Source organism: Apis cerana, linkage group LG13 (genome assembly GCF_029169275.1).
Source record: "Apis cerana isolate GH-2021 linkage group LG13, AcerK_1.0, whole genome shotgun sequence".
Taxonomy (NCBI): Eukaryota; Metazoa; Arthropoda; class Insecta; order Hymenoptera; family Apidae; genus Apis; species Apis cerana.
The window spans coordinates 9,682,425-9,708,648 of NC_083864.1; the positions used below are offsets into that span (position 1 = coordinate 9,682,425).

The 26,224-nt window shown below is 34.7% G+C and overlaps 1 long non-coding RNA gene across 2 annotated transcripts in view; it reads left to right on the plus strand.

Annotated features, from left to right (window-relative positions):
- Window positions 1–16,973, plus strand: part of LOC133667206 (uncharacterized) — a 141,430-nt gene extending 124,457 nt beyond the window's left edge. Inside the window, exons 1-2 of one of the 2 annotated variants that reach the window (XR_009832472.1) lie at window positions 10,650–11,108; window positions 15,418–16,973. This is a non-coding gene — a long non-coding RNA (uncharacterized LOC133667206). Of the gene's footprint in view, window positions 1–10,649; window positions 11,109–15,417 lie in introns of those variants that run through there. The other variant, XR_009832473.1, reaches the window with a different exon arrangement.
- Window positions 16,974–26,224: the final 9,251 nt, after the last annotated feature.

Genomic DNA, 26,224 nt, shown 5'->3' on the forward strand with positions numbered 1-26,224 from the left:
GCGGCCAACCTCCCTTCTTCGACCCCCCCTTGAAGCCGTTGGAGGGAAGGGGAAGTGGAGAGAGTGAGAGAGGGGGAGAGAGGGATTAAGCGATGAATTTCATTTTACGGGGTCGACGCCGTTTCTGCCTTTTCCTTACGGACGATTTGCGTGAACGTTCATCGTCGAGCTTCTCACGGGAACCTCGAACCACCCCTTACGTGTCTCTCCTTTATTTTGATTTTCTTCCTTTACTGCTCGTCTCAGCCGACGATTAATAAATCTCGGCGTAACAATCGGATTTATATAGAGGAGATGGGCAAAATTTAATAATAGTTGACGAGTTAGTTTACTTCGTTTTTAATTTATTGTTCAAAATATGGTAAAATGATAATAATCGAAAATAAGTATGTATGTAATGTAGCCAAACGGTTATATACGAAAATCGATTATAATAATTACGAATGAATGTTATTCAAGCATTCCAATCAAGTGATTAATTAATTCAAAATGACTTTACCGTTTTAAATTTTTAACTTCAGTCACTTTTTCAACTGTCCAATTGTGAGATAAAAGTTCCTTCATAATTTCGTTTCGAAGTTTAACAATTTATCATTGCAATTTATCGAATCATTTTTTTCGTGGAAAATTTTCTTTTCCTTTTTTTTTATATTCAAATAATAAAGCTAGTTCAAACGATAAAACGCATCCTTCATCCGTGAACAACATCCCCAAACAATCTCGCCGGAAAGCATAGTCTCTCTCTCTCTCTCTCTTCCCCCCCCCCGAATAAAAAGAAAAAGGAGGGGGGAAAAAACGATCGTAAAATTAAATCGTTTAGGCCAGACGGTTGCCACGATATTCAATAATCGGGCAGCATACGTGTAGGGGCTAGGCGATGCGGGGCGAAAATTTCGTTATCGCCTAAACAGGGGCGACCCGGTTGAAATGTCGGGCACGTAGAGCGAGCACTCGTGTCGTCGCGGCGGGATCGAAGGCGCTATTATCAGCTGGCGGCACGTGCCAGGGCCACGTGTACCAGAGCAGATGGCAAAGGCCCTGTGGATGCACCTTGCGAACGCCCTACGCGTTGCGCCACAGCCTTCGTTAATGGAGGCCCTACGGGCTTCCACGAGACGAGAACCCGAAGCGCAGGTGTCGTTGCGCCCCGATTGAGCGTGACGATCGAACAGCGGGATAAAGTTGTTGGGGAAATGTTATCGACTTGGCCGCCTAACCTATTATTCCTTTTGGAATCGTGACTGTATGCAGGAATTTTTGATTTTCTTCTAAACTAAACTAATTTCTTTGTTCTCATCTATTTTTGTAACCTATTATTTCTTTTCGAATCGTGATGTGAAAGACACGTTTTGATTTTCTTCAATTAAAGTAGTTTTTCTGTGCTTTCGTCTCTGTGCTTCTCTTTTTATATTCATCGAAGTATAAATGATTTATAAGAATAAATGATTTTAATATAATGTAACAGGGAAATATATATATATATCGTGGGATAAAGTCTGATAAGTCTTTGAAAAGTTTGATTTGAATAGTGAAAAGTTCACAGATTTCGATTGAATTGATTATATTTGTCGAGTACATAAACTTGCGTTAGACGAAGCGAGAATGAGGTAGAGTGAGACAACTTTATGTCTGTTACACTGTCGCGCCACGGTGTGGCGCGCCGTGTCATTCTGTCTCTAAACTTCAAGTGCTTATAACTCGATAATAAATAAGTCGAGAACAGTTTTAGTGTTTAGTTATCGTCTGAATATTTTTTTACACGAATTGCATAAATTGTTTATACATCGAAATTGAATATCCCGGTAAGATATTTTCTGGTAAGATGGAATTTATTTTAGGGAGTAAAACCGTATGGCATTTATTCATCCAAACGTTAGAGTCGAATATTATATGTACGAGCGATTCTAACATTCCTCGCCATAGATTTTTATCCTTTTTATACTTCACGACGTAAAAATATCAAAGATATGGAATTCTTTATATTTCATTCGATGCTCGAGTTGGTATATCTTCGATTGTCACGAGGAATTGAAAGTATATATCATTTTTCATTTAAAAACGCTTATACAAAATTTTCTACGTAGAAGGTATAAAATTCGTGTACTTTAAGGATAGGGCGATGTGTTATATTTTTGTCGCGTTGTAAATCATGTCGAAAGAATGTTAGAAAAATTACGTTGGAACGTAATTTTTAATCTTGTTGCGTTTTGAGCAACTTTGTTAAGGTTAAGATAATGCAAGAAAATTACATTTTACTTGAACAAGGAGCTTAATTATTAAATAGTTAATTAAATTTCTTGTTCGGTAGTCTTTGTCATGTCTTCTTAATTAGTTTTCTAAATCGAAAAATCGTACAGGAGATTAAAATCCACGCTATTTTAAATCTTTTAATAACAAATTAAAATTATTATATAGTACACATTACTTTTTTGATAAAAAACGCCATTTCCATTTCAATTCAATGTTTTAAATTTGATACAATGTATATAAGTTTGGTTAATATCTTTTTTTTATATTTTTCAGCAGAAATAAAAATTAAAATATTAGATGGAGGTTAAAGGTATATACAAATACGTGAAACTTGCAGTTAATGTATACGTTTAAATGTTAGGAATCGGTGAATATAAACCCGCGAGAAAAGTAGCTGAGAACGCAAACACTTGCATTCTTCTATTAATTTTAACGAGGAAATTATATTTTTGCTGAGCGTAAATGTTTCTATAAGCAGATTTATCATATTACGGATAAAATTACAGAATTTCCTCTGTAATTTATTTAAATTTTCAAGCGATTTTCATGAAAATTCTGGATGAGAAAATCTGAGTTTTGCCGAAAAAAATATCGAGTAACATAATAGATATTTTAAAAATTTAATTTTTGACCAAATTAATTTTTTCCTTTTTTAAAATTTTTAAAATTGATTTATATGATGGGATATATGGTGGATATAAATATCCACCAGAAATTTAAAGATTATTAAAATTTTTTTTCGGTTTTTATACATATTATTGAATATATTTTTTTCTATACTATATTATATGCCACGAGATATTATAAAATAATTATAATATTGGTAATATGTGCTTCATAACAACTATATTTTTTTAAAATAAACTTTCACTGAGAATAATTCTATAGATATAATTTTTTTAATAAATGTCACTCACCGAGTTAATATTCCACGATGTTGATTTCATTTTGCACAAATCTGAAAAATAAAAATAACGCAACGGCACATTAAATACTTCTACAAACAATAGAAAACAACACGTATAAAAGAAATAAACGTACAATGTGCGTTTCGAACAAACACAAAGATTTTCGATAAGAGAAAGCTATTTCTTATCGAATTAAGCCATGTAATGTGCTTTTATATATAACTAAATTATCGTATAACGTAGTAATAGTATAACAAGATTCCTCTGATTGCTTTGTCTCAAAGAGGAACTGAGAGAACAGTAAGTAAGTCTATTATTTAAAAAAAAAAAAAATTCGTAGAAACGAAAGCCAAGTCCTTTAATAAATACATTGTGATGCAACGTAGTGATGCAATACCACAATTTTTTCTTTTATCATCACGATGGCAAATGGCAAAAAGAATAGCAAAACATAAATAACACAAAATTACACATCGAACAGAACTTTCATTAATACTCTAATAATCGATACTTCTAACCTCAAAAATAATTCAATTTTACATAAGCAGTAATAACAAAATACCAAAATTGATCGTTCGAGAAAGAAATTGTCCTCGATTATAAAGTTGAGCGTTAACAATTTCATCGACGGGAGATCGATGATAAAAATTCGACTCGGTTTTCACACCCTGTTCTCTGTGTCGAAATCTAAAAAAAAAAAAAAAAAATCGAAAATTCGAACGGGAGGGAAAAAGCTTGGCCACTCGATGGAGGCGTCAAAACTGGGACTCGTCCCTCGAATTCCCGAAAGTCAATTTTCATTAGGGAGAAATTGGTTGGCCCGAAGGCTCGAAACGGGGAATCGTGGACGAGAGCGTGCACGGGGGGAGGATGAAACATGCCAAGTTGCGTGAACCCGAATCATAAGTTGGAACGGTGCACAGAACTGGCGTACGAAGTTAATTAAATTCGGTCGATTAATTAGGTTATTTGTCAACCTTGCCATCGATTTCCATCGAGATCCGACTGGAGGAACTGACTGATAGTCAGTTTCATCAACCGATGATTAAGAAAGAACGATTAAAAATTTTTCTGAACGATTGAAAAGATTTTTTGGATATATATATACATTTTTTTCTTTGGCGATAAAAACGCACGTGATGCGAAAATAGAGGGATGAATTCCTGATATTTTGCGGCACATTTTTCTTTTGTTTTCATTTAAACTATGTTATATTTTTTTAAACGTTTTGACGTGTTATTTAATTACAACATTTTTCAAGTTGCACCAGTTTGCACTAGGAAAAAAGGAGGGAGGAGGGAAAAAAATATATCAAATTTTTAAACACGAGAGCGAATTTAAAAAATTAAGCGACATAAATTTGAAATTTACGTCAGTGGCAAGTAACAGCATTTGAAGTGACGTAAATTCACGTCAGTGGATGCAAATGTGTTAACATAAATTTTCGGCGAATTGTTAGATAAATAAATAACGTTTGCATTGTATTTTTTTTTTATTCTTGTTACTCGTTCGTGCGTTTCATTTGTTTTTCCTGAGTACAAGTTAAAAGCATTTTTATCATTATTTTAAAAAAAAAAACAGACATTGGGTTATTGAAATATCTTGGATTGATTTGAAACTTTTTCAGATGATTAAATTAATTTTATAAACGAATAGTAAGTTTTTTCTTTCGTGTCACACGTGACTCAACAAAGTTTGAATTAAATTATCTAATCTATTGCTATTGCTTGTATCTTTTTACCACGAAAGAAAGAAAGTTTTTATTTAAATTGGAGAAGTTTCTTGGATTAATTTTAAAGTCGAGGTTGTTAAAGCTGAATCAGGCTGAATAATTGATCGATTAATCACCTCATGCGGCGAAACATTTGATCGAAAGGCGTGTTTACTTTTAATTTTTTGTAAAATCGAGAACTTTGATCAGAAAATACAAATGACGGCTTCTTTATGCGACGTTTATTTTTTTTTCGATCGGTCTTTTCCGTTGTTTTTTCTCTGTTTTATTATATAACGGAGAGGTTACGAGTTACGGAGAGGTCTCGAAACGTAACATTGACAGAGCAGAGAGAAAAATTTAAAATTCTATTATTTTACGGATATAATTTTCGAAAAGAAAAAGGAAGATTGATCAGACAAATTACAATCCTATTTCCACGCTTCCATCTGCGGACGAAACTAATTCAATTTCTCGGGCCATCTGTCGTTTCTTTTATCAATTACAAACTTTCTTTTATATCGAGAAAGATTAATGTCATTTTATTAAAATCTAAAGAAAATCCAAACTTTAATTCGAAGTAAGTTTCCCCGTTAAATTTAAGAAAATTGGTTGGAGAAGCCGGTTTCCAACTATTCCAACGTTTGAAACGTTTTTAAATTTCGAAAAGGTGTATCGATCTTGATATTTTTAGAGGCTTCGCCGATCGAGTCTCTCGACATTTCAAATTAAATTTCTAAAATTTGTTCGAAAATTAAAAATTCTAAACGTTGGAGGAAAACAATATTCTTTAAATAAAAAAATCGTGATCTTACTCGCGTACATCTATTTCTAAATTTGCAAGCACAGGTTGCACGAGTTGACCCACATTCGTTCGTGTGAAAAGATTCGTTCCAGGAATATTTCCATCAATTTTTAATCGTCAATGACCTAAGAAACTTCAAGCTCAATTTCTTATACAAAATAGAAATTTGATACACGATATAAACACCTAAATCTATCGTTCTGAATCGATCGTTCGAATTTATTCGTACGAGATGATTCACGATTATTTGGAAGGAGAGACGAGGAGAAAAAGAAGTCTCCAATCTTCGATAATTCGAATTTCATTTTCTTGAAAAATTTCCCAGAAATAACACACGTATCGTAGAATCCTGCAGTATTTTCTCGCGACGGATCGCAGCTGCGCTGACAATCTGATATAAATCTTAATTCCAGTGCCATACGGACTGCCTTCTGGCATCTAGAAAATTTCCTGTTACGAGGAGAAAGGGGGGAAGACGGGTGTTTAAAAAATCAGGATTTCTTGACGCGTTTCGCCGCGAATTTGTGGATAACGTTTTGTTGTAGTTTGTTGTAATTTGAACAATCTTAAACGAAGAGGAAAGAAGGATAAAAGATGAAAGAGAATAATAAAATACGACGAGAGTCAATGTGAAAAATGAAGCAGCATATGATTGTAAAAAAAAAGGAAGGATTATCTAGAAATATTTGAAGATAAAAATTCTAACTTATTATTTTTTTAATCTAAATAATTTTAACGTATATTGAGATTAAAATTTAAATTGCATAACACGAAGAATTGATCATTGATGTTGACAAACAATCCTTGCACGATCACCTTCAAAGTTGTTCCTTTAATTATAGGGATAATGGATTTATATGCGTATTTTCATCTTGGTTAAACGATTATGAATGATGCAACATCGGGGCAGAGTTACCGTTCAATTCATTTTCGAAGCTAACGGCAGAAGGCTCGAACATACAAGAGCAAACCCTTTGGCCAATCTCGCGATGGAAGTTAGTTACATTAGAAGGAATGACTATGAGTCACAGTGTATGCGTGTTTGCATCCACATTGTTGAATTGCCACGATATGGCTAACCACGAACCATTAAAGTCGTGGAAACTCGAATGGCCACACCTTCAGTTTACATTGGAAATATTCTATCCTTAATATTGACATTGCCACGGTTTGTAGATGGAAAAAAGATAAGATCGAAATTCAACAACGAGAAAAGGAGAATGGAGAAATCTTCGTTTATTCTATACTTCGTTTTGAAAAATTTTAATTCTGTACGTCGATCGTTATATATAATTAGAAATAATTCAGAAGTTTGGAAAGAATTTAAGGGATAATAAGGGTGGAACTGGTTAGAAGAAATATGAAAGAAATGAGTTCGAAATATCATTGATCTGTATCACTGATAATCTCATAAAATCTATTCAAGATTTACGTATGTATCGTCGAATTTCAATTATTTACCTCGCTTGAATTAACTCGAATAATTTCTTCTTTCGATTAATGTTCAAATTATTTTAATTTACAAAATTGTGCATATATATATAGCGTATTTATTAATTTCGAATTATATCAATAATTAATAATTAGAATAAATATTAAATATACGTGAATTTTATTACGATGTGTAGATGATAATAATTATTCGGAACAGATTTCCAAATATTTAATTTTCCAAAGCGATGTATAAAATTCGACATGATAACAAGAATGAAGGCCAATTGGATCGATTCGGAAAATTTATCGTCTGCCCGCCTGGAAACAAAGGTAGCGGACACCGATGCGATGGATGTGCGAGTAAAAACCAATCGAAACTCTATTCTATCGTCGAAAACTTTGTTTCTGAGTCCATCCACCGGCCAGACTCGAACTTGATTATGACGTAACTTCTAATATCCGGTAATCACCATTTCGACATGACCCGAAAAGCCAGCAAGATCGATAAAACATGGCTGCCGTTCTATTAGGTCGATCGAAAACTTCTTTCTCTAGATTTTACATTATACGAATTAATAAATCTCCTCTGATTTAATTAAAACGTCGAAGCAACGGATAAAATACAATTTAATTTAATTATCTCGAAAATTTTGTAATTTTCAATTGATGAATCGTAATATTTTTAAAATTTTCAAAGATACCTCACATCTTTCTAATTTTTTTAATTTTAGTTGCAGTAGAACAGAAGCGTAAAACGTCTTGCATAGATGTCCACTGATAATAAAAATACGGGTCAAAGTAATAATTTTCTTCAAAAATCAGAAAAAAGAAGGAAAAGAGACAGAAACTTTTCGAACAACCCAGTAATAATTCTTCGCAATTTCGGAGAAGGAACTCGGCGTTGGCGGAATTTACTTGCACGCGCATCATCGTTCTATCCACTCACCGACCTCCCTTTCCCTCCGCCAGAGTTTTCGTTCTCGCGAGACTTTCTTGTTTGAAAACTATGATTGATCGTTCCGGTGTGTCCGGCCATGCCTCGCACGAACGCCAGCTTGTTTCGTTCCTTTCCTAATGTTTCCCGTCGAATTGTTTAAACAACGCTCGTTTACGAGGTCGTTCCGTCGGAGCCACGGAGTGTAATGCGCTTAAATTATAAGTTTATCGCGGAACTTGGTCGAACGCCGGCAATGTTCTTCGAGCGTGAAGTATGTTGATAATTTGTTGGCGGGGAGGATATTCGTGTTGCTCGTAAAATTAGCATGTTGTTTGGAAGCAGATACGATAGAGCAAACAGAACAGCTTTCCGCCCCAACCTCTCTATTCTTCTTTTTCCAACATTTTTCCAAGAGACAAGATGGATGTTGTACTATACTAATGGCACTCTTTGTTGATTCTCTATCCAGTTTCTACCCATGTCGAATATTTTTACGAAAATTCCAGAAATATATATATATATATTCCATCATTACACGTAGACGATAGAATTAGATTTTCTTTCTCTCTCAATTACAAGAAGATTATTATTTCTTACTTGATTGAACGTTTCAATTGGAAGCTTCTTTTCATAAGAACGAAATTTAACAAGATCAAAATTCATTCCATAAAATCATTTTCCATTTGTTTGCACGAATTTCTAGCTAGTTGCTTGCATAACATCTCTAAACATCTCATCTAACTTTGAAAATAGACCTAACCTAAAGAAGGACCTTTAATAAAATTACGCACCCGATATCCACATACACATACACGCACGCCAAACCCGTTACCCTCACTCGCTCGATCGAGATTCAATTTCCTTAAAGAACAAGCCGGGGACACCATCCACTCCCTTTTTTTTTTCATCACCACCCAGAAATCACCACCATCGATGCCCCATAGACGGTGCCTCCCCCTCTCCAACGAACGATCGGGGAGAGAGGGGGCCAGGCACGAAGGCCACGTGCAATATTCGTGGTATCGGGCAATGGTGGACACGCATATTCCCCGATGGATGAACGGGAAGCACGATATTAGGCTCGCGCTTCGCTGGATAACAGTGCGACGCCGATAAAGGCCTGGGAGGGGAGCCGCCGTTTCGAGGAAACGAAGCCGGGGGCGAGGAGGGGGATCGAAGGGCGGCCGACACGGCAATAAACAATTACTTAAGGCAGTGTTACGCGCGCGGCACACCCACGCATTAGCCCAAGTAGAATGCCGCACCCATCCGCGATCGTGGGCTTGGTTCCTCCATTAGTACACCGCACGATGTGTATATGATGGAACACAGGTATGCACGGGGATAGGTGTATACGGGGTGTCTGATGGATGATTGCATCCATTTGTTATAATAAAGTGGTGTGGGGAGTTTGGAGGAAATTTGTTTTCGAAGGAAATTTTCGGTTAATTATTTTTGTTTTACATAAGAATGGAGGGAACGTGTCGCATTTGTGATTGGTTAGACAAGCGGAAGTTTTTTTTTTATTGGTACGAAAGGAGAAAATGATAATTGAAGTAAAATAAAAAAATCTTTCAATTCGAAAATTAAATATATAATTGTTCTTTGATAAATTAGCAATGAATCGTCGCTTGTCAAAAATATTATATGTATATTTGTAATAATCAAGGGAGCAAAGCAAGATAAGTAAGATTGGGTATCGTTTTGTGACACCCTGTATATATATATAAGAAAGACACATCTCTGTCGATGTGCTTCTCCTCTGTGTACGTTCCACGCGAATATATACCGATCGAATCGAATCGAATCGAATCGAATCGGATGATGACGTATATACCCAATCATTTTTCAAGCCTGCACGAATAATGGGCTTTGGAGGCTAATTGAATGGAGTTCGGAAGCTATGTTTCATAGCAACCTTGTCGAATATATAAACGATATATAAACTGTTCTCTCTTTTATGCAATTCTTCGTGCTTCTGCATTATACACGCACATAAATATTTACATTACTTCTATTCTCGCAAACGAAAATTCGCTCTCATCCCATACACTTCTATTACTTCTACAATTCCACAAGTTTTAAAAATCCTTTTCTTTTTTTTTTTAGCAAAATTCTAATTTAGCAAAGATCATGAAAGAAACGGAAGACGGAACCAATACCAATTATCCTGGTAAAAATTCGAAGAGTAAATTTCGGGAGGTATCCATTTTAGAGTTTACCCGGCTCGTTACCATCCGCTTACAATGTTCATTTGCGAGCGTCAACAGGCGTGCAAGCGCGTGGCAACGCTCGTCCTTTATTCCCGGATTGTAAACCGAGGTTTCGAGTCACGTGGGTCACGTGTTTACCGCGTGCACACCGGCCACCCGGCTGGACTAATTAGCCGATACGCCGTTTAATTGTTTTATCTGTCAATTCTGTCCTCGAACGAGCCTTAAACTCGGCTCGGCGCGACAATAAATGTTAATCGAGGCAACAAAAGCGGGGCGAAGGAGCGGCCAAGCCAGACAGGGGGAGGGGGAAGTGGGAGGGGGGAGGAGAGAGAAGGAAGAGGAAAAATGACGGAGAATCGATCGAGCGGGCCACGTGAGAGGCCTCGTCCGCCTAATCGACGTCCTAGGTTGCGCAATCTAATGCGAATATAATCGGGGAGATCGATAATTACGTAAAGCCCGATGTGTTCGGTAGGAACGATGGATTAGAAACGTTGTCCTGACAGGGATCGAATATCTGTGTAACAAGATGGTTGTTGGTAACCAGCTGGTTTGCGTGATGGAGTTAATAATTTGATGGAAATTAGTTGGGTTATGTTGTTTGCTACGAGTGTACGATAAATAAGGAATTTTTTTATACTCTTTCTGGTGTAGAAAAAAGTAGGATTTCTAATGCATTTTGTTGTCGTTTTTGCTCGTCTGTCGGTCTGATTGCGGTTTAATAATAATTGTTAATTTGTTATTTTGTCCTGGAAGAGATTGAATTTGTTGTGGGACGCGATGGTTTCGCGTGGCAGAGTTAATAATTGGATGGAAGTCGGTTGAGGTTATGTTGCTCGCTTGAGAGGTAATTTAAATTTTTTAATTGCTTGAATGAAATGTAGATATATACTTATGTATCTGTATTTTAAGTTCTGGCAATTGATAAAAAAAATAGAAAATGTGTTTTAATTACGTTTTTTAATTAATTAAATAAATTTGTCTTTACAAGAATGTTTGAATTTTTTTAGTTAATGTTAACTATCACCGAACAATTTTCTTTTTCTTTTTTATATTTCTCGACGTAAAAGGCAATAAAATCGATTGCAATATACATATTTACATTTAATTTACTTTATATAGATTTAATACGTACAAAAATTGTATTTATATCGTACAAAAATGTGTCGCAAAGAAAAATGCAAATATCAAGATTTTCCAAGTTTCTTTTTTTTATCGATTAAATCGATCTATTTATGTATTTAAAAAATTTTGTATTGAAAAATATAAATAATTCTCCGTTAGGAGATAATATTATTAGGCATTGAATTTTGATAGATGATCGAATATTTTTTTCCTATTTTAGTTTCATATATATCTTTGATAGGAATCTTCATTAGCAGGTTGCTCCAAAATTTTTTTGATACTTCCATTTCCTCGAATATTTCTCACTGTAATCGATAAATTCCTGTTACTAAAACAAGCTGCACGCTCTCATAATTAACAAACAACAGAAAAATTTGGCATATACAACGGTATGGTTGGTTCGTAACGGTTTACACAACGCAGCGGTTAGCATTTTTATCGATAAACGTACGAGCATAGAGATGTTTCTCTTATTTTTTGATATCTACGACTTGTTTCAAATTAATAGGAGAGAATTGGAGAAATTTTTTTTTTCGGAAAAAGAATAAAATAAAAAAGTAATAAATGATAAATTGAATTAAATTGTTATTGAAAAATTATTATTTCAAGATATAGAATATATAAGAAACAATAATAATTTTTGACAAGTAAATGAATAATCGATAATATATATTATATAATTTCTAGAAATTTTGAAATAATTGGTTCATAAATTGATCTGTGCTCTAAATAGAAATTAAATGATAATCATTATAAGTTATTTCGACGTTGCAAAGTGATTATTCCCAGTTTGAAACATTAATCAAATTTATTACTATTATGTATATGTATATATATCTATTAGGAAATCTCTGTATGAATTTTGATCAGATATAGATATTTTGTTTGAGGCTATATAAATTGTAATTTTTCTAGAAACGAAATAAATATAGATAATCTATATCATATTTTCTTTATCTTGCTATAATATTATTAATTATATTATTGATACATATTCTTTTCCTCGTTTCACTTGAGTAGCACAAATCTACAATGTTTCCTGGAATAAATTATTTAATAACAACGACTTCATGAAATTGAATTGTGTTTCCCACGTGCGATTTATTTCAAATTTCTCTTGTGTTTTGATTGTTAAAAAATTCCAGCTACGAGTCCCTTGTCATTTTATTCCGTACTTTTGATCCTCTTTTTCTCTCAGAGGATGATACGAATCGTAAATCACGCGTAACAAACAGTGAATTGTGTAGTTGCAAGTGTTGACCGTGTTCTAGAAATTTATTCTAGATCTGTAAATAGAAACAAATTTTGGATAACTTTGATTTGAAATTGAAAATAAAAAGTAAATTACTTGGAATAATATATTTCAGATTGTTGAACGATTGTTCGTGTTTATCTTTTCTTTTTTCATTTCACATTTGTTAATGCGATCATTTTCTAAATAAAATAACAAGAAATTTTCAAGTGTTTTCTTTTTTTTTTTTTTCATAAAACATTCACGAAAGCTTGTTACACGTTCGTTACAGAAACATGATTAATAAATATGGATCGATTCGTTTCTCATAATTCATAGATCGTCGTATTCGACTGTGTCTGTACAGGGGCCTGGACACAATCGTTGTTATTCAGGATGTATAATTTTGTTAACATCGCGAACAATGGAGTGCTAACAGGCGTCGAAATCATTGGAATATGACGGAAAATCGTCCTTCATAATGCGTTCGAATTAGAATAATTGCGTATTGTTACAGCCGCACGTGTAACATGAGATATTATCATTGAATAAGTAGCGTAATTACAAAGTGTTATGCGTCATTGTCAGTATTAAGGCAGGATAAGATATTACTAATATTTTGATTAAGAATAAGGATAACGAATTTTCTTAGTATTCGATAATTTTTAATTTTTCGAAACAAAATTTTTAATTCTTTCTTTGTTGTTATGCATAATGATCTAATAACTATTGATAATATCGTGATTATCAAAATTTTGGATTTATTAATTTAGAATTCTTGAATTTTTAAAATTTGGAAAATATTGGAAATTCGTTTATTTTTAGAATATATTTTATTAAAAGATAGAATAAATATTTCTAAATTGCTCTACTGGATATTAATCGATTCAAAATCGATTAATAAAATCTTTCTCACATTTCTAGAAACAAAATAGATAGAAATTTTTAATTAAAATTTTTAATTAATTTTTTATTAAAATTTTTAGTTAATTTTTAATTAAAAATTTTAATTAAATCGATAGTCAAATATTAGAACAAAAATAGATATTGAAAAAAAAACAATCAGTCTCCAATTTATATATATATATATATATATTTTATTACATTGAATATTCTAATCAATCATTATCAATTACAATTTGATTAAAAATTTACAATTTCGTATTTCATTATTTATTATTGTTCCAATAAAATATTTTTACACGAAATATTATTCCTCGTCGAATAATTCAGCGACGATGCATTTTAAATACTACGAATACAATATCTAGAGAATGGATGAGATAATACACGCCTGTTCTCGTATATTACACTTCATCAGTCACTAATAACCTCGTTGAAACGATAAACGTTACGTATCCTGACGAGAAATGAGATTGGCGACTGGGTGCTGCGCATGATGTTAATTACAAAGACCTCATTTTCCCCAAGACCCAACCGTGGCCATTTATTTATCAATCTGTACGAGATACTAATTACACGGTCTCTGAATCGTGCACTAAAACGAAAGCTTTGACTTTGTTAAATCTTTTATCGTCCCTTTTGTCCTTCGCCGGTTTTAATAAATGAAATTTTCGATTACCAGCTCTTCGCGTGAATTGAAATTCTAACCGAAATTAATTAACTTTTCGCTTTCCTAATTGTAACGCTGATCACAGAAGACGTGAATATAATGTATGCATAAAGTGGTATTAAAATTTGAATGTGAAGAATTGTTTCACAATTGATCAAACTACGATCAGTTTGAATTCAATCGGATCGAAATCAAATATTTAGTTAGTTGTATTAATTCAATCAGAATCAAAACTTAAATAAACTAACTATTCACTTGATTATTACATTTTATAATAATATACTCAATACTCAATCCATTATCCAATTACATTACCATAAACTGCTTTAATTTAACTATTAAATTGGAAAGATAATACTTTTCACTTTCAAGTTTAGATTATCAGACTTTCACATATTTCATTTCATGAATACCAATTGCTACTAATACACTATATTCCACAATGAAAAATATAAAATACATCAATTCAGCCATTGAATCACATTATCCAACCTAATCTAATCAAACTATCAAATCAGAAAGATAACATTCTTCAATTTTATAAATTGATTGTCAAACCAAAATATTTCTTTTTTCAACATATTTCATTTCATCACTGAATACACTAATACACTATATTGCACAATGTAATATATGAAATACACCATTCAATCATTGAACTATATTAACCTAACTTAATCAAAGCATCAAATCAAGAAAGATTAGAACCAAAATACTTCTTTTTTTAATTATATATACTTCATCTTATTACCAACATACTACATAATGCAAAATATACAGTTCAGGGATCTAAGTTAACCTAACCTAAAAAGCAGAAGGATTGAAACTTGAAGTAGGATTGCATTTTTCACCTTCGATCTTGATAACTTGTCAGGTGGAAAGAAAACCAAAATATTTCTTTTTTCAACATATTTCATTTCATCACTGAATACCAATTAATACACTATATTGCACAATGTAATATATGAAATACACCATTCAATTATTGAACTACATTAACCTAACTTAATTAAAGCATTAAATCAAGAAAGATTAGAACAAAATACTTCTTTTTTTAATTATATATACTTCATCTTATTACCAACATACTACATTACCTAGTATACTGCACAATGCAGAATATGCAGTTCAGAAGTCTAAGTTAACCTAATCTAACCTAACCAAAGTAAAAACCAGAAGGATCGAAACTCGAAAAAGGATTGCATTTTTCACCTTTGATCTTGACAGGTTGTCAGGGGGCCAGGTGGAAGGAAGGAAGAACGGAAGGAATGTGCGACGAGTCGTGACCGGCGGAAGGCGGCCAGTCGACGATACATTTCCGGCAGGCAGGCCACTTGGAGCAAGTTTGCCCCTTGGTCGTGGACAATACTGTGGGCGAGGACCGCTCGTTACACGCTACATGGCCACGAAGGATATGGACAGACGAGCGGCCTCCGAGCAGTTGGCATTCGTGACACGCACCATCGATGACACGAACCGCCATGGGATCCGAGCGAATTACGATTCTCCATGGGCGCATTTATGCCCCGGAATCGATGACGAACCACCACCGTGTTTAAGGCGTACGTGTCGAAACGCTTGAGCCAGGATATGTCGTTCTTGTTGGAATTTTATCGAAGCAAGAAGGAGGTGGGGAGGGAGGGGGAATTGAATAGATTCCAAGGGATGATTATACGATATGGAATCCCTTTAGATTTTCCTGATGCGAGTCTTTTGAAAAAGATGAAATATAAAGTGAATATAAAGTTGATCAATTCTTTCCCCCCTATCGATCAACGAGTTTGATTTTGTTACAGAACATTTCCATTTTCGTCACAATGATCGACCTCGATGAACAAACGCGCGTAAAGAACAACTGAAGCGAAGAAAGAAATTATTTCGATGGTTTCGAAATAGCCGGAAATAGGATTTCGAATAAATTATGGTTAATCGAACGTAGTTCCTCGAATCATGTATGAGCCATGCGAATATTTCAAACGCTTCATTAGAATGATTCAATCTTGTGAAAAAGGGATAGAAATCGTCCGCTTTATCGTATTAAATATCATTTTTTGAGGTTAGGTTAAGAGTAAAGTTCCGTGACGGTGGAAAAGAATTCTATTTTTCGATTGATTAAATTTTATACTAAAAATTTTCGAAATCTCGAATTTTTTCATTTTTTTAAACGGAAATATTTCGAAAATTGTTATTCATTCAATTGGAAATCTCCTTTATCCGTATAAAATAAGCATTTTTATATACATCAACTTCACTTGACTTTTGAAAATTATATTATATCTGTATTATACACATTCATAAAAATTTTACGTTGAAACGTTCAATTTCATCATGTTTGGCAAACTCGGCGTAAACGAAAAAAACAACATTCGTACGTGAAAAGTTGAGTTTTGGAATCATGGCCCCTTTTTATCAAAAGGTTCGAGATGAAAATTCCGATATCGAACAAAGTAATAAAATTTATATCCACGTAACACATACCTGATACGTATTCATAATGCAGTAAACTCTATTATGCTGTCTACCCTCGTTACAGTTCATTATTGACATATAATCAATGATCTACAATGACATAGGATACGTACGAACGTATTAAGCGATATACAGCTGTAACTATAGGAATATTGCTGTTCGAGGAAGAGAATATAATAAATGAAATCACTTTCAAGTAGATTTAAATTGATAAATTGATGAAATCGTTGAGTTAATCCTTCAATTTTAAATTCACGATTATTTATATCCGTCAAATGATAAAAAAAAAAAAAGAAATATATATTATACATCGAGAAAAATATCTCATTGAAAAAAGATTCTGAAGCTTTCATGGGTCATGAATATGAATATATTCGCATCGATGATAAAAGTTTTCTCTTCTAGAATATAATTTCCATTCAACCTATTAAATTTCTTGGCGCAAGAGATAGACCAATGCTCGAGTTCGGTTCAGAAGAAACATCGAGAAGTTTAATTTAAAAGCTCTTTTGTTTAAACACGATTTGAAATTCACGATTCAACCTACGAGGATCCTTTCGATTCGTAGCGGTGTCAGTATCGATAATACCGGATCTCGTCGTTCGTCTTCCTTCTATCTGTCTGCTCGACTTACTTTTCTTTTTTTTTTTCTTCCCCTACTCTCGACTCCTATTATTTCTTCCTTTCTCCTAAACTCTCGATGTTCTTTTTTCTATTGTCCTTCTTGTCTCTCCTATCCTTCCGTCGCATACGTTCTCTTCCTCTTTTCCCTTTTTTCTTATCGTATTTCTTCCTCATTTGTTGCTTCTTGTTCTTTTTATCGTTATGGAAAATAATTTTTAGGCAAGTTTATGTTTTTACGTTATTAAAAATATTATATTTCCTTCTTTTTTTAAAATTTATTTATTATTTTATTATTTTGCTCATTTTATATTTTTTTATTTTCTTTTGTTTCTTATACTTTTAACTCTGTGATATATTTTCTTTTAAGTTACACAGTAATGTTATTTTCTTCTTATCTTTTGCTTGTTAAACTTCAGTTTAACAACTTTCAAATCTTTCCACGCTTTCTTAATTTTCTCCTAGTTTTTTTTCTCCATTAGCAACTTAAAAAGTTTTTCCTTCTAGTCATTTTATTTTAATCCGCCTGTCTATTTAAGGTACTTTAATTCTTTTATACTGATCTTTTTTTATTTTCTTTCATATTCTGGTCTTCTATATTTTCATTCATCCACTTTTGACTCCTTTAAAATCTTCAAAATCAATATTTCTTCGAAAATTCTCTTCTTTTTTATTTAAAAATAAAAATTTACCTTTCACACTGACACCAATCTTCCTTGTTCTTTTAATTCCGTGCCAAATAAAGTTTCCTTGTATCTTGTATAAAACTTTTCTCTTCTCTTTCTTCTTCCTTCCAACTTTATCGTCTTTCTTCGATTTTTCCCATTTTTCTCCTCCATTCATTCTATATTTTCACAACTTTCACTCTTTTTTTCTTCATCACTTCAAATAAAACTTTTTTTATCCTATACTACTTCCTTCTCTTTCTCCATGTTATATATCGTTTCTTTATTCAAGAAAGACAATTTGAAAACAACGAGACAATTTTGAATTTTAAATTATCGTTTTACTTTTCAATATTATCCCTTTCATGATTCAATGAATATTCTACTCTAATTCGAGAACTTGTCCAAATCTATCGAGTTAAACGTTACATCCATCTCTCGAAACAATTTATCCCAGATGTGAATATACATTTTCTTTCAAATCGTTCAAAAAGTTTAAAGTCAAATCTAAAAATCTACAAACTCGAATCGCTCAAACCTCAATCTCGTACGTATCCCCATATAATTCCTAAAAATTCTAAAAATCAATACTTCCAATCCTACGAGTTTTATATATACACGATGTCTTAAGTAAAAAATAGTAATCACTTTTTCTTAAACAAATTGATTACAACAAAACTGACTGAAACCAACGAACGACAATCGGAAACGAAACTATTTCTTTGCATTAAAAAGAAAAAGAAAAAGAAAATTCAAAGAAAAAGGATCAAGATTCAAAGATCTTGTTGAAAAACAAGAGATCACGTCAGTTCGTTCCAAGCAAGTGGCGCAACGAGCGCGTCCCGTGGGCCGATTAAAGGGAAACGAGGCGCGGGCATACGGAAACCGAGGATCGCAGCGTCTGTTTTCGAATTCCGTGGCCGTAGGCAAAAGTAGGAAGGTCCGATCCGGAACGAGGGAGGCGCGGTAACGAAAAGGATATCGTTGCCAGACCTCCTCGCCTCCTCCCCCTCCCCCGAAGCTGGGGCTTCGCGTTTAAATTCCTAGGCAGGAAGACTAGTCTTTTTACCTAGTCGAACCTCTGGGGGGAGGGGGTGGTGGGAAGGGGGCGAAGCAGGAAAAAAGGAACCATTAGCCCGCGCAATTATCCTTGGACGGACGAGGCTAGAGTTACGCCGGCTAATAGCGCCGCTTCCTGCCACTCCCTCGGGGGACACGGGGGCCGAGAATCGAGGATGAAGATGGAGAAAGAAGGGAGGGAAGGGGGAAGAGGGAGAGGGAAGGGGGAAAGGAGGAGGATGAAATTTGACGAGGAGAGGCGCGAGGGAAGAAATTCGAGGCGATAAGGAGGGGGGAAGGGGGAGAGGATCGAGAAATTTGACGATATATGGGGCAATTTGAAAAGTTCTAATATATACTTGACTATATAATAAAAATAATTTTATTGACTCGAGTTAAAATCCCTCGAGTTAATAATTTTAATAATCGTTCCTTCCCAATTCGTATTTAACGCAACGTAAGGAGAGAGAGAGAGAGAGAGAGAGAGAGAGAGAGAGAGAGAGAGAGAGACAAGTAATGAAGAAGAATTGGATTTTGATCTTTCTCCCAATGATCCACAATTGGCAAGCGGCAATAAAAGCATCAATACCCTTTATTTACCTGATAAACTGTGTATTCAATACACCCTTTCTCCCTCCCTTCCCCATCGTGACACGATTCCACGTTCAATTTCGAAATCCACCGTTAAAATGTGAGACACGTATCGACTGGCAAATTTATCCGTTGATACTCCCCCCCTCCCTTTCTACCGAAAGCTCGAAAATCGAATTTACCGCAAACTAATGAGATCGTACAATTCCCCCCTCCCCCCTTCCCCGTATTTCAAACGGGGCTCGCGGAACAATCGAATCGCGGCACGGATACATTTTTATAAATATAAATACGCGCGCGCGCGCGCACACACACGGACGCGTGCTACTATTCTCTGCATTAAATAATTACCGGGAACGCGGTGAGGGGGGAGGGAGAGGAGGGGTGAGGCGTGCGTGTAAATAATTAATTCGGTCGCGTTTCTGAATGAACGTTAATTAAAACGGGAGAGCGGCCGGTGCAGGGAATTTTGCATGGAACCATGGTGCCATGGGAAGTCGAGCAGTCGTTATCGTTTTCACCGAAAACACTTGGCAAATAATTATCCATTTTTAAGCCGCGTGGAAAATACGTATTTCGGGCCGGATGATAAAATTTAAATGAAACCGGTTCTCGCGACCGGTTTGTTTCAATTAGGTTAGGCGAGATTTAGGTTTTTTTTTTTTTGAAAAATGGATCCTTTTCATCCTGAGACGAAGATCGAGTAAATTATCGATTATTTCTAATTTGTGAATCCTAATTTGTTTGATCCTCGAAGAGGGTATCTTTATTTAATAGTGGAAAGATTTTTGGGTACAAAGGGTGTGGTTTAATATTGAAGGTTATTATTACTATGTTTATATATTGGTAATATTCACAAGATTTACTTTCTGCGTTTACGGAGGATAACAATTAATGCGTCACTAAGTTCACTCTGGTTTAAGGGAAAATGGAAAATTCGAATGCACAGGTTTGCCATGTTGTCCATGTTCCCAAGATCTGTTTGTTTAGAATGGAACAAATACGATGATATATGTTATGATCGAAATTTATGATTACAAACACCACTTGCCATAGATTCATAAAGTGTATAGTTATGTTGCGAGGTTAGAATAATATAATGTTTAATAACCTGTCCAACTGGAGTTTTAAGTCCCGTTTAAACGCATGGGTATTGCGTGACCTGTACAAAATAATTGTTAAAAAGATACGACTATCATATCTTTTTAGAGAAAAATTTTAATAAAGGTTCAATCATTTTCTGAAATATGTTAACAAAAGTTTGTTAAAATTAAAGAAAAATGTACTTATTTTATTGCATCTTTCTTGATATCTTGATGCATTTGTTAAGATCCAAAGAAAAATAGATGATAGAAATGAAACTAAATATAGCAATTATAGCAATGTTTATTCTTTTCGTACAATTTAAAAACATAAAATTTTTAATTGGATTTGATATATTTTAAAATAATCATAAGAAAATGAAATGATTTTAGAATTTTTAGTTAACAGTTTAATATTTTCCAGTGATACAAGTAAACAGATCGTCCGACACACAATAAATTTCCTTATAAAATGTTTATTACTATTATCGAGATATTGTACCATAACCTAACCTAATTTTAACTTCACATACGTGCATATTTAACCCTTCATAATTCAAATCTTCTAAACATCTCTCACTTAATGAAATCCTTAAAAATCTCAAAAAAATCTCCAAGATTCCTTGAAAAGCTTCAATCTATCTTCACCAGCCATTCCAACATTCTAATCTCATACATATGCACATTTAATTCTTCAACAACAATTTAAACGTTTAAACAAACATTCCTCACTTCCCAAAACCCACACTCCACAAAATTACCTTAACCTCAACAAATTCGATAATCACATCCCATTATCATTCACATCCCTTCCATTCTCCCTATAAAACAAAAAAACAATTCAAACCTATCACTACTTTCCTTAACCTCTACGAATCCTTCCCCGAAGAAATTAAGAAATATCATCCTATATCGAAACATCCTCACCGAGGCAATCCTCCCTTTATCCCCTCCTTCGTCTAATCTTTATCAACCGTTAACCACTTCCGGATTACGGGAAGGCGCTGATTGGAGTTCCATGGGTACACGGAACGGTGTCGCGGAGCCCGCCCAAAACCGGTACCCGTATTACCATACAGATTGCCGTCGACCGTTGCAACCTAACCTAGCCGGCCAATCTATGAATCCGACTAATCATAATCGTACAACTAACCTGGCCGCTAATCTGGCTGCACGCGCGTGCGCGCCAATTCGGAATTTTACTACTCGAACCGAAATACGAGCGGCATCCGGCGGCAGGCGTGGAGGGAGGGGAATGTTTTGAAGGCATCCCTGGAATATTACGATACGGTTAAGATCCGGCTCGAAATGGTACCGTGACCGTGGATTTATCGGCGATGTTACGACGTTATAGCCGCGTACACGTACGTGGCGATGTTCGGCAGTGTGGGCGATGTTTCCTGATATATGTTCGCCGGTGTTCGCTGCTTAATTCGGCGTATAAAAGTAATTGGGTACGGAAATTTAGTGTATGGGGAGGGGAGGGGGAGAGGTAGAGTCATGGGATCGGGTTTTATCTCGGCATTGCTTGCAAATACAAAGAAATTTTATTGGGGTTCCTGGAATTTTTATCCTATTTTTTCTTTCTTTCTTGTTAGTGTAGAAGAGTTAACAGGTTTTTTTTTTGAATGGAAGGGAATTTTGTATGGCATTTAATTGAGGGAGGGGGAATTTAGTGTACGAATTTAGTGTGAATTGATAGGAAGGAATTTTACGGTTTCTGTGATTTCGTTTTTTCTTATAAATGGAAAGTTATATGTTAGAAGAGATTAAGGTTGCAGTTAGAAAATACAAATGTAATTATTCTTTGGTATATGATGAATCGAGTAACGATGTTATAATATACGAAATATGAAGACGCGATTACGAAGCCTGGCAAATTTCAAACTCGTTCATTACGAAGCTGGTGAGAGTGAAGAAGATGTGAGGTTAGAAAGAGGAGGAGAGAGGGTAAGCAAAAGAAACAGAAAGAAAAAGACGATCAAATATTAAATTGGCAATGTCTGCCCTGTTCTCCCCTCGTGACGACACGGTTGCTTGCACGGAGGGTCGGCCATAACCCTCGGACATAACCGAGGAAATCACTTGGAAAATCCTCGATGAATTCACAATGAACTGGCGGTTGGTACAACACGTTCATCCGTCACGACACCCTCGAGGATTTCTCTTTTTCCACCTTGTGTCCGCTCGCCAATCCCACCTCTGTCCTTTTCATTTTCCTCTCGGCAGTCTAATTTTTTCTAATGCAAAATCCTCTTACATTCTTTGGCTCCTTTGGCCATCTTGTCTTACCACTCCACCTCCCTCCTTCTAGTTAAATTCTGAGATCAGGTTTTATGATCTTCCATTTTCGAGATATCAGGAGATTCTTGCTTTTATTAAATGTGACGAGCAATTGGGATTGCAATTTCGTTCCTTTTTGAAATTTCGTGAAAGATTATTCACATTTTTAAATGATCGATTTTTCGAGAAAACTTTTTGTAAGATGCGTCTATCGTGTATTTTAATAATCGAAAATTATAAGCAAAATCTCCGTTACTTATTTTTTTCTTTAAAGATCGAAAAGAAATCTTCAAATTGCTACTTCAAAATTATCCAAAATAGATCGATTGAATTTATCAACGGGTCTTTAAAATTGAACTTTCTTCTATGAAATTTGAAATTAGTTCCCGCAAAGAGAAAAAGGGAAATGTTGCAAAAAAATGGAATAATAGAGCAACTTTTTTTATGAACATCATCGTCGTCGAATAGGTCGGTGAGAGCACGAGCAATATTGAAATTGCAGCTACTTTCCGTGATCGAAATTCCTTCCCTTTTCACCGCTTGACAATGCGCAAAAATTCACGCTTCAACGATCGGTTATTTCAGACGAGCATTTGCATCGCCGAATATGGGGATTCTATTTTCTAAGAGAAAGGAAATAACGATAGGAATAAGAAAAGTTTAAAATTTTTTTCTCTTCTGTTTTCATATTTATTTAATTTCATTTTTTTTACTTCATATTTGCGACAATTATAAATTTCTCTTTCGTACAAAATATTTTTTGGAAAAATAAAATGAAATATATTTCTTCTAATTTCTCGAACAATCCGTTGTTCGTTTATATTTATTTAAATATTTCAACATTTCATTTAAATATTAGTGCGAAATTAATAATTGCTTAAGAATCAAATGTAAATGTAAATGGAAATTTTATTGACTGGATGCTTTGCACGTGAAGAAAGTTTTTAATAGTATTTACAACGATTGCATAATTTTCTCGTTAGCATAAAACATTGAGTTTTTAAAAATAGAAAAATTAATCCTTCTATTCTTTATTTTTCTTCCATTTTCTTCAACGTTTTCCATTGTATAATTTAATATTAAAAATTTATACGTACAAATTTCAAATAATTTTATGAAATATTAATTTTCACAACACATTACAATATTATTACACGATCTCAAAATCTTTATTATGAAATGATATTATATTTTGATATTTGTTATAATTTATTCGATTATTTAGTTAATATACAAGTATATTAATATAGTTGTAATATATCTTTAATCGATTCTAGAGACAAACAAAAGTTGCTCCATAAAAATTTCAAAAAGATTTATTCATCATATTGTAAGCAATGTAAGTTTGCGTGAAATGAAGTGAGATAGAGACACAATGACATAGTGCGCCGCACTGTGGCGCGATATTGTAACAAAGCTGAAGATGTCTCTATCTCCATCTCTTTTCGTCCAATGCAAATTTAATCGCATATAATTTAATAAATAAGCTTTAATCGATAATTTTATATATCAACTTCGTGTTTCTTTTTTGCCTGTAGAATCGACCGTTTAAGAACACAATTAACAATTATATTAATATCTACTAAATAAAGATAATATACTTTATATTTATCAATAATGATTTTTTGATTATTATAAATTAACCTAAATTTTTATGATGTTGTAAATATCAAATTGTAATACGAGCTCTGTTAATAACAATATATCATGCTTCGTTAAAGTTTTTCTTTAAAAAACCAAATTTTGTTGAAGCAGACTATTCCCATTCACTATTACACTTCAACATTTTCCCATTTCCTTTTTTTTTCGGACATCTTTATTTTAACGTAATCGATTCACCATTCTATCTTTCGTTTCGAAAACGTCGTTATTCATTCTCCTCCTATCCGTTCTTTTTCACTTTCTTGCTCGTTGAAAATGATGTCGTTAATCACCGGCTATTTTAATACGATTTCCCTCCCCTAGTAATTCGCCTCGATCGAACGCCTTATTTTTAGTGGGCGTTCACGTGCACCGGTCTCGGCGCACCTTTAAAATGTATAATGTCGATCGATAATAAGAAAATCCATTGTCGGAAGTGAGGTCGTATATTACGACGTTAGGAAATTAAACGAAATCTTCGATTCAGTCGATCACGATGAATTTATATCGGATGGGACCATACCCTGGAAATCTCAATTTTTTCCTTTCCCATTAAAAAAAATCGATACCCGAATAGATATTACAAACGCCGCATTATGATAATATCTTATCTTATACATGAAAACAAACTTACCACTTTTTGAATCAACAAAAAAAAAGAGGAAAACAACGCTCTGGCATTATCAACGATAACCGCCCTTATCCCATTCAATCCGTTTCACCCCCAACGTATTCACCCCCCCAAACCACCGAAACAATATCGGTGGCCACGCAACGTCAATAAACATCTCCCTCTACATCCACACCCTCCTTGACTTTCATCGCACGTAACGCCAATCTCCGGTTCCATTGACCGGGAGAGTTCGCCGACGAGCACCGGAAGTCGCGCGTGGAAACGCTCGAAAAACGTCCTGGAATACTTACGTAAGACCCTCCACCCCCCTTCCTCCTCCCTCTTGCCACCCTCCTCGTGAAAGCTCCTCGTGCGCTCCATCGAGGCGTAACCGGCCCGTTCAGGAGACATTTTACGGCGTAGATTTACGCCGATGCCTTAGAGAGAGAGAGAGAGAGAGAGAGAGGTGACACGCAAATTGAACGAGCCGTTTAGCGATGCTTGGTCGAGCGTGGCCGACTGCAGGGTCATGTCAATATTTAAATTAATCCACGGCCAGCGCGCCCGACTACGTCGTTGAGTTATATTCTCTTCTCCAGAAAGGAGAGAGAGGAAGAGATAGAGAGAGAGAGAGAGAGAGAACTCTGGTCGCGATCTCTTCTCTCCACTCGAAAGACCACGGTGCTTCCCACCTCTCTTGCCCACCTCAGCTTCTATTAATCCTACCTTCGTTGGCTTCCTGTTCACGCGCCTTTACTTTCGCCGTTCTTTCGTTGGGAGCTCCGGGCTGAGGTTGGTCGTCGGGAGATAAATGGCCAATTGGTGTTCGGTAGCTTTCGTTTTATTTCCTTCTCTTATGGTCCCTTCCTTTTTTTTCTTTTTTTTTAGCATTTGATGAATATTCTTCGCGCCACCCTCTTCGGTTTAATTGCTTCGATTAACATTTCGGGTATCGTACGATTTTTATCTTTGTATTGGATTTGTTTTCCTTCGTTTCGAAATGAAAAGAG